Consider the following 10566-nt stretch of genomic DNA (forward strand, 5'->3'; position numbering starts at 1 on the left):
GTATTATTGTAATTTACTACATTAGCAGGCAAAAGAAGAAAAATCACTTGATTATTTTAATACTTGCAGAAAAAACTTCTGATATAATTCAACATTTATTCATGATAAAATTATCAGTACTCTAGGAGTAAAAGGGAACTTGTTTTACATGATTAAGGATATCTATAGAATCTTGTAGCAACATTATATTTAATGAGGTAAGTATGTCTGCCATACCACTTCTACTCAACATTCATAATGGAACTCTTAGCCAGTGCAACAAGGCAAGAAAAAGAAAAGGCATTCAGAATGGAAAATAAAACTTTCTGGATGACTTTACTGCCTAAGAAGAAGGTCTCAAAGAATCTACAAAAATGCTCCTAGAATTTAAAAGTGAGTTTGGTAAGGTCTCAAGCTATGAGATTAAAATGCAAAAAGCAATTGTATTCTTATATAAAGGGATATCTTATTTTATTGAACTTCACTTATTGTCCATCACACATACTGCATTTTCTACAAATTGAAGGTTTGTAGCACCCCTGTGTTGAGCAAATCTATCAATGCCATTTTTTGCTCGCTTCATATCCCTGTGTCACATTTTGGTAATTCTCACAACATGTCAAACTTTTTCATTATATTTGTTATGGTGATCTGTGATTAGTGATTTTTGATGTTACTATTAACACTTGCTGACGGCTTAAATGATGGTTAGCATTCTTTAGCACTAATGTATTTTTATTTTTAATTTTTTATTTATTTATTTTTGGCTGTGTTGGGTCTTCGTTGCTGCTCATGGGCTTTCTCTAGTTGTGGCGAGCAGGGGCTACTCTTTATTGCGGTGTGTGGGCTTCTCACTGCAGTGGCTTCTCTTGTTGCGGAGCATGGGCTCTAGGTGCATGGACTTCCGTAGTTGTGGTGCAAGGGCTCAGTAGTTGTGGCTTGCGGACTCTAGAGCAGAGGCTCAGTAGTTGTGGCATGCAGGCTTAGTTGCTCCACAGCATGTGGGATCTTCGTGGACCAGGGCTAGAACCGATGTCCCCTGCATTGGCAGGCAGATTCTTAACCACTGCGCCACCAGGGAAGCCCAGCACTAATGTATTTTAAAATTAAGGTCTGTACTTGTTTTTTTAGACATAATGCTATTGCCAACCTAATAGACTTCAGGATAGTGTAAACATAACTTTTATATGCACTGGGAATCAAAAAAGTTATGTGACTCACTTTATTGCGACGTTTGGCTTGGTTGGTCTGGAACAAAACCCACAATATATTGCTGAGGTATGCCTGTAAAGACAATAAACAATTGGAAATCAAGATTGAAAATAAGTACCATTTATAATAGCGCCCCAACTCAATAAATAAATATTTGGGTATAAATTTATCAGGATCTGTATGCTTAAAACTATAAAACACTGATAAAATGAATAAAAAGAAGACTTTTCATGGATTAGAAGACTCAGTATACTTAAGATGTCAATTCTCCTCTTTTTGATCTATGTATTTGGTCCAATTCCAATAAAAATCCTAGCAAGTATGTTTGCATTTATTGGCAAATTGATTTTTTTTAAGTAAATAAAGCTCAAAAGCAGGTGTTCTCATCGGCAGCATCCAGTCCTTCCTGTGTCATTGTCCGCATCCCCCCGTTCTTTAATTTAAAATTGTACTTCATTTTTAAACCATCCCCTGTGAATACTCATTCTCATCTCAGAGAAACACATCCCATGTATTCTTGGTGCTCCTTACTCTCTATTCTTGAGTATGCTTACAGTTACCGTTGATTGAATTCTGTTATATGTAATTTGAGACCATACTTGCTCCTTGGTAGACTCCAATAACTTCTTATTATAGAATTGGATTCAAAAATAATATTTAATAGAATTGTTTATATCCTTCCAACATGGGTTTGCAGTAACTTGAAAAGTATTTTTGTTTTTGTGTTTCATTTACATTTTACATAACTCCTCTATTAATGAAAATGCATCCTCATGGCATCTATTTTTCATAAAAAATAGTAGAAGTAGAAATCATATAAGAGAGTAGAACATTCCCAAGAGTGCATGAAAGTAGATCACGGCTGCCTCAGAATAAGAAAATATTGATCAGGATCTTGCCAAAGGTAACAAAACTGTCTCAGGCTACCTTGTCCCACGGTTTCATCTGTCCCCTCTCCTGCAGCCCTAACAGTGCAGGAGGACCTGGGGCTTTCACAGCTGTCAGTGTCAGTCCAGGGCCTTGACAAGCAGGTGGATCAGGTGGCTCACCATGGGTCGCGGGTCATCGTCGAGCCCCGCTGTGATCATGGCGTTCTCGTAGATCTGATCCACCAGCAGCTGGGCCAGGTCAGGCTCGCTGTCTCTCAGCTGATTGAGCTTCTTGATGAGCCTGTGCCTGGGGTTGATCTCCAGTGTGGACTGCAGCAGCTGAGCGCGCTCCTCCTGGGGCTTGGCCAGCTGCCGCATGCGTAGGAAGTGCCGGGCGGCCCCCATCTCGGTCTGGATGAGGACCTGGCGGCTGTACAGTGGGATACTGGAGCGCAGCTCCCGGCTCACGTCAGACATGGTTGGTTTCGTTTCCTGCGCGTAGAAGATGCTGCGGATGTTGAGCGGTGCGTCCGTCTTGTAGTGCAGGGTGTAGCGGGGCTTGTCATGGGCCTGAGCGATGTAGCGGTAGAATTCCTCGTGCCGCGTCTCGCCCATATCCTTGGGGTCCATCAGCCAGATGGCCTGCAGGGTATTAATGCGCCTTCAGTTCAGGTTCAAGGGGAAGCTGACAAAGTTGCTGTGCTTTGTCACCACATCTCCAACCCGAGCTTCGCTGGTGAACTCTGCTGTCTGCCGTGAGGTGGATGATGATATTGGTCCCGGTTCTTACTCCTGAGGCTTCGGCGATTTCAAACACCCCAGAGCCCTCTGAAAGCCACTGGTACCCAGGGCTGCCCGTGTCCACCGAGCGAGAATAGACCTTGACTCTGTCAGCCACCATGAAGGCCGAGTAGAAACCCACTTCGAACTGGCCGATGATCTTGCTGCTGGCCTCTGCCTGCCTCTGAGGCGTGTCCAAAAAGGCCTTCCACCCCGACTTGGCAGTCGTTCCCAGGTTGGACACCAGCTCCTCCTGTGTCATCCCGATGCCAGTGTCCTGGATCGTGATGGTGCCTTTCTCGGTGTCAGTCTGCAAGTGAATCTCCATTTCTGGCAGCATCTGGCCTTCAGACACCAGCTTATGACGCAACTTTTCCAAGGCGTTACTCGCGTTGGAGATCAGCTCCCGTATAAACACCTCTTTTTCTGAGTACGAGGAGCGGGCAACGATGTCCAGAAGCTTCTTTTTCTCAGCCTGGAGCTCATGTTTGGAAACAGAACCCTGCACGGTCTCCGAGCTGCTGCTGAGGGAGTGCAGAGGCTCCTCCTGACGCTGCTCAGTAGCCTGGGAGCTGAACAGCCGTCCCTTGTGGGAGCGTGAAGCCAGGCTTTGCCTGGGACTCCAGGACCGGGCTGGGGGCCTCCAAGGACACAGAACTGGTTGTCCTCCCCGGGCCGCCGCCAGGGCCGCCGCCAGTGCTGCAGCCCGCAGCCGGCAGCCCCACAGCAGCAGCGTCCGCAGCTGGCGAGCCATGTCTGCAAACTGATTTTTAAAATGTATATGGAAAGGCAGAGGTGCACATCCAATAAAATTCTGCAAATGAACAAAGTTGGGAGACTCATACTACTTGACATCAATACTTACTGTAAAGCTACAGTTATTATGACAACGAGATGCTGATGAAAATATAGACATACAGATCAATGGAATGGAATAGAGACTTGAGAAGTGAACTCACAGAATTGTGGTCAGTTGAGTTTTGAAAAAGATACAAAGGCAATTCCATGGAGAAAGGATAGTCTCTTCAAAAAATGGTGCTGAAGGGCTTCCCTGGTGGCGCAGTGGTTGAAAGTCCGCCTGCCAATGCAGGGGACACGGGTTCGTGCCCCGGTCTGGGAAGATCCCACATGCCGCAGAGCGGCAGGGCCCGTGAGCCATGGCCGCTGAGCCTGCGCATCCGGAGCGTGTGCTCCGCAAGGGGAGAGACCGCAACAGTGAGAGGCCCGCGTACCGCAAAAAAAAAAAAAAATATTTGCAAAGCAGAAATAGAGACACAGACATAGAGAACAAATGTGTGGACACCAAGGGGGGAAAGGCGGGGTGGTATGAATTGGGAGATTGGGATTGACATATATACACTATTGATGCTATGTATAAAATAGATAACTAATGAGAAACTACTGTATAGCACAGGGCACTCTACTAAGTGCTCTGTGGTGACCTAAATGGGAAGGAAATCCAAAATGTAGGGGATATATGTATACGTATAGCTGATTCACTTTGCTGTACAGCAGAAACTAACACAACATTGTAAAGCAACTATACTCCAATAAAAAAAAATATTTAGAGACTGAAAAAAAAATGGTGCTGAACAACTGAACATCCATGTGCAAAAAAAAATGAACCTTGACCTGTACTTCACATTTTGTACACAATTAACTCAAAATGGGTAACAGAACTAAATGCAAAACATAAAGCTATAAGACTTTTAAAGAAAACCTGGGAAAAAATCTTTGTGGGCCTGAGTTAGGTAGAGAATTCTTAGATATAATAAAAGCAAGATTTATATGAGAAAAATTGATAAATTAAACTTATCACAGTTAAAGACTTATACATTGTCAAAGTTACTGTTAAGAGAATGAAAAGACAAGTCACAGGTTGGGGGAAAATATTTGCAAATCATATGTTTGACAAAGGCCTTGTATTTAGAATATATAAAGAACTTTCCAAAGTCAACAATAAGAAAACAACAAACCAGTTTTCAAAAAAGCAAAAAATTTCAACAGATACTTCGTCTAAGAAGACATATTGATGGCAAGTAAGTACATGGAAAGATTCTCAGCATCATTAGGCAGTAGTCATTAGGGAAAGACAAATTAAAATCATGAGATAAACTACATACCTATTAGAATTACTACAATTAAAAACAAACAACTGACAATACAAGGTCTTGATGAAGTTGTGGAGCAACTGAAACTCTCATACGTTGCTATGAGAATGCAAAATGGTACAGCCACTCTGAAAAACAGCTTGTCAGTTTCTTATAAAATTAAACATACACTTACCATATGATCCATCTATCCCATTTCTCGGTATCTACCCTAGAGAACTGAAGACTTAAATTCACACAAAAACCTGTAGCAGCTTTATTCAAAATTGCTCAAATCTGAAACAACCCAAATGTCCTTTAATGAGTGAATGGATAATCAAACCGTGGTACATCCATGCAACGGAATACTGCTCAGCATAAAGAATGAACTGTTTGTTACGTGCAACAACTTGGATGAATCTCAGAGTCATTCTGCTAAATGAAAGAAGCCAAATTCACAAAGTTACATATGATGCAACTCCATTTATATGTCATTCTGGATAAGCTGAAGCTACAGGGAAGGAGGACAAAAAGCAGTGGTTTTCCATGCTTAGGGGTAGAATGGTTGACTACAGCACCCTGAGGAAACTGGGTGTGTGCGTGTGTGATATTATTCTCACTGGCCAAATACCCTGTGCGTTGAAGATTTACACGCTATTCATTGAATGACCTATTCATTGAAGAAATGTTTAAACTTAAAATAATAATATTTACAGCTAAAATTATTCATTGGTTACCATGTGTCATGAGTGACAATAAACATTTTACAGGTAGTCAAGCTTCTCAATTCCACCCCATGGAGTAAGGATGGCTAAATCGGCACGTGTTCGACGACTCCTCTTCCCATGCCCGTGTTTGCCACTCCAGAATCCTTTCTAACATTGTGCTTAAGGCAGCCAAGAGCAATCACTCAGTGTAATAGTTTCCTAGAGCTGCCATAACAAAATACCCCTGACTTCACAACTTAAATAACAGAAGTTTATTTCTCACAGTTCTGGAGAGTGCAAGTCCAAGATGAAGGTGTGGGCAGGTTTGGTTTCTTCTGAGACCTCTTGCTTTGGCTTGCATGTGGCCACCTTCTTGCTGTGTCCTCATGTGGCCTTTCATCTGTGCATGTACATCCCTGGTGCTTCTTTTGTGTGTTCAAATTTCCTCTTCGTATAAGGACACCAGTCAGATTGGATTAGGGTCTACCCTAATGGCCTCACTTTAGCTTAATTATCTCTTTAAAGACCCTATCTCCAAATAAAGTCACATCCTGAAGTACTGGGGGTTAAGCTTCAACATATGAATTTTGGAAGGACACAGTTCAGCCTATTATACTCAGATATAATCTATTTGCAATCTCTGCCACATAATATAAATGCAATAATTTTACCCAGGAATAATTTATAGTGAGTATAACTTGCTTTTATTTATTTTTAACTGAAAATGCTTGCCAACCCTGGGTCAGAGGACACTGCTTTGAGAATGAAATTTTATTGCCTGATCCCATCTTTGAGCAGCCTTCTGAGCTCTTGGGGCAGTGTGCTTAGAGGTGCCCACTGTGAGCAACCCTCCCCTCAGAGGTACACGGAATCATCTAGAAATGGCTTCTCAGTCAAATCTGTGTCAAGACTTCACTGCCATGCCAGTCAACCAAAGCCTAGAGCCACGGTGGGGACTGTCCCAAAACACTGAGTCAGTGTCACTGAGGTCAGGAGTGTTCCTCCACCTCCTTAGGCTGGAGGGGAGCCAAGATTCTAAAGCCTAAAGAATCTGAACCACAATGATTCTATCACATATTTATGCACACACGCACACAGGTTAGAAGAGTATTTCATAACAATCTTCAGCTGTTGTCACTGGAGAGCGGTAGTGACCCTTTATCACTTAAGAAATTGCCATACTCACAGATTGAAAGCTAGGAACAGTCCCATTATTTTATATGTATGGTCCAAGGAAATTACATTGCAAAGAGTGATGAAGGGACAATTAAAGGCTGCAGATGGGCATTTAGCAGAGAAACATGCATGTATTTCTAAAGGATTGGTAAGCTTTCTGGAACTATGCAACAGATATTGGCTCCAAACAATCCACTGGAAACAAAGCAGTGGCTATGTTCTAGCTACCTACTGTTACCTGTATTTTTGGGGGATGCCTGATGTTCTTTAATTTGAGAGGCACATTTTAGCATTTCTGGAACTGGACTTCGATCTTGCAGTAAATAGAAAATTTAATGGGGTCTTTCTCCTTTTCTTCATTCTCTTTCCTCTTCTCCTGTTTCCCCCTCTGGAAAACCCTTATTAAAGAGCTGGTGCATTTTGCAGAAGATGGTGTCTTAGAATTGAGGTAATGTACTTCCAATTTGTTTTGAAGTCCAGGCTGAAGTCTAATGTTTTAGTTTAGTTCTGACCATTTTGTTCACAAAGTAGACTCTGATAATTTGCCCTCCAGGACTGGAAGGAACCCTAATGGGTCTGTTGTGCTCTGACATGGTCTCAGATCTCAGCTCTTAGAGGGGCTCTTATCATAGGTGTGTCCTAATAAGGTCCTGGGAAGACTAAGTCTGCCAAAGGCCATGTGATGTGCTGGCAAATGCCAGGTTCCAGAAATGAACACAGTGACCTTGATGGTAATACAATGTAGCATCTCTTTGCTTCAAGACTACACACATTTATACAAATAAATTTCAGAGAAAACCTCTGTTTTGCTAAGTAAGGTACATTAGCATATATATACATGTATATATATGTGATTTCTAAGCATAAAAAGTAAAAGCTGCCATCTTGTTGTAAATTAGAATAAAAGAACATTAAGCCACTGGAATATATTAAATAACTAATTACATCAAGAATAGTCTAGGTATTAGTCCTGTGAAACAGTCTGCTTTATAGATTAACATGAGAGCTTATTTGCATATATGCTATAGACACTTTTGAGAGAGTGTGTGTATGTATGTGTGTGTGTGTGTGTGTGTGTGTGTGTGTGTGTATGTATAGCATATATGGCATATATAGTGTTTTAAAGAGAGTAAACACCATGTAGTTAATTCCTGTGGCCAAAGACAATTTCAGTGTTTTTGCAACATTTGAGGATCGCTTCATCTTTGTAATACCATCTAAATTTGCATTTTTAAGAATCCCATGTATTACTTAACAGAAAAGGCCTAAGGGGTATCAAAAGAGACGAGGCAAATTAAGTTTCCTTTTGTCCAACTTTGTGTCACTTCCTGCCTCCATAAATAGGGAAAGCAAAATATCTGTGCTTCTTATTCCCGTACATCTGCCAAACCAATTAACACCTCCTGAATGTTATCTTAATTGCATTTATTAACATAACATTAACATAGCAGGGAGATAACATTCAGAAGGTATTAATTGGTTTGGCAGGCACTCTTGAATGGGAAGCATAGAGAAAGCCCTTCTCAGTATCTTATGTGGGTTTTGTTTTTTTTTTTTTTTTTTGGTGGTGGAGAGGAAATGAGATTACACTGAAAGAGAGAAAATATATCTTAACCAAAATAGTAGCCACATCACAGGGTCACTTGATTCTCCTTTCTAAAATCTCCAAAGAAGCATCTGCTCTAAAGCCTACCTGTTTGACAGTTTACCCAGATGCCCTCTCCGCCCCATTGTCCCTGTGCAGTTCTGGCTAAGGAGGCCTCTGGAGGTGTGCAGGCACAGATATGCTTCTCCAGGATGCACTGAGCTCCACCGTAAATTTTTACAGCACCTCAGCTGCTTAAAAATAATTCAAATGTGTTCCTGTGATGAGAATTTAATAGGGCTCCTACCCTTATAGAATCATATACCTACAGAGTGCTTTAACTAGATCCATCTATTCATTAACTCATTCAAAAGGCCTTATGGAGCACCTACTGTAGCTCAGCACTGTAAAATGCTGGGGTAAATAGATAAACAAGACTCAATACCTGGCTCAAGGTGTCCAGCTGACACAGGAATTGGCCATGGAGACAGTCATGGCAGGTGAATGGTTCAAAATGGACACCCATACGTCTTCACTGAGTGAATGAATCAATGAAATGTGATCACTGGGGTTCCCCTCTGGTGGTGGTATGGAGGGTGGGGAGGTGGGGGTCTAGGGATGTGTGTATAAGGAGGCAAAACTGAAGACAGCAGATGATTATGGAAAGTTAAAATGAGGAGGGACTGAACTAAGGCAGAAACACTAGCGATGGAGAGGATAGCATAGATAAAGAGATCCACATGACCCAAATAGCTGCTCACATTTATTGAGGGTTTTCTTTGCGCCAGGCAGTGCTCTTAGCATTTGATTTGAATTTCATTTTCTCAACAAATGTATGAGGTGGTCCTATTATTATACCCATTTTAAAGATGAGGAAGTTGAGTATGGTAGCCTGAGTGATGGCCCCCCAAGGCTGTCCACACTCTAATCCCCAAAACCTGTGAATATGTTATACTGCATAGCAAAAGGACTTTGCAGGTGTAATTAGGATAAGGATTTTGCAATGGGGAGCTTATCTTGGATTATCTTTGTGGGCCTGAGGTAATTACAGCGCCTTTAACATGAATGGGACAGAAATAGAGTCTGAGTGAGAAGATAAGGGACAGAAGCAGAGGTCAGAGAAAAGAGAAAATGCCACATTGGTGGCTTTGAAGATGAAAGGGCCACAAGCCAAGGAATGTAGGTGACCTGTAGAGGGGCTTTTCCTGGGCCCTCTGTGTAATGAGACTCCTTCCATTTACCCACGTTTTCCATTTCCTTTCATTTTCATCCTCTTTGGGAAAGTACCGTGTTTAATTGTACAATATTTTTCTTACTAAAAAACTGTTTCCCTCATTACATTATCATTTCCATGAAGGCTGTTCCTGTGTTGTTCATCGTTGACCCAATGCCTAACACTGTGCCTGACACAAAAAATCTACTCAATAAATGCGTGTTAAAAGAATGTAGGAAGGGAAGTTCTCACACTTGCTCAGGGTGGCATATTTCTGAGCTGTTAGGGTGTCCCCCGAAGGCCTTGATATATTGAAATAACAGACTTACCACCTTGTGATATGCAGGTGCCCCTGCCCAGATCTCCCTTCAATAAAGAACCTATTGACTCAGCTGCCGGGGTTGTGGTCTGTGGACAGCCTTAGTTACTAGCCCCTTCAGGGATTACCTCACCTGCAGAAAACTGCCTTCCTTAAAGTTATGCCCTTCTCGGGGTGGCCTATATCCAGTGACTGATTGAGATGAGCATTAAGGACTGGCCATTTCCGTCCAGCATGGGACAACTCTGGAGGCCAGTTTAGCTCCAGAGTTCCTCGTGAGATTGTCCAGGGTTGTCATGAGGCCCATACTGTGCTTGATTTCTGCCTCATCCAGTCCTGTGTCCGCTTCCCTTCCATGGGTGTTGATCCCGAGGACACTCCTTAATAAACATCCTGCATACTAAACTGTCTTAGAGTCTGCTTTCTGTTGGTTTGACCCCCATCTCAAACAATCACTAAGCATAGAATTCTTTTGAGCCAGGTAGTTATAAATAATCAGGAACAGAATCCAAAATTTAGGGAAAATGTATACGAGATCTTAAGGAAATTCTATCCATTAATTCTCTTTTCACTGAGTTAGGAAGACTGCTGTTAATAAAGACTTACCAGTGGAATCCCTCAACGTGCTGATCCCCG

General features: G+C 42.0%; 1 pseudogene; it reads right to left on the reverse strand.

Annotated features, from left to right (window-relative positions):
• Window positions 1-2198: 2198 nt before the first annotated feature.
• On the reverse strand, window positions 2199-3594 carry LOC112411758 (heat shock protein 75 kDa, mitochondrial pseudogene; annotated as a pseudogene).
• Window positions 3595-10566: the final 6972 nt, after the last annotated feature.

This window comes from Neophocaena asiaeorientalis, unplaced genomic scaffold (genome assembly GCF_003031525.2).
Source record: "Neophocaena asiaeorientalis asiaeorientalis breed wild unplaced genomic scaffold, Neophocaena_asiaeorientalis_V1.1 scaffold449, whole genome shotgun sequence".
Classification (NCBI taxonomy): Eukaryota; Metazoa; Chordata; class Mammalia; order Artiodactyla; family Phocoenidae; genus Neophocaena; species Neophocaena asiaeorientalis.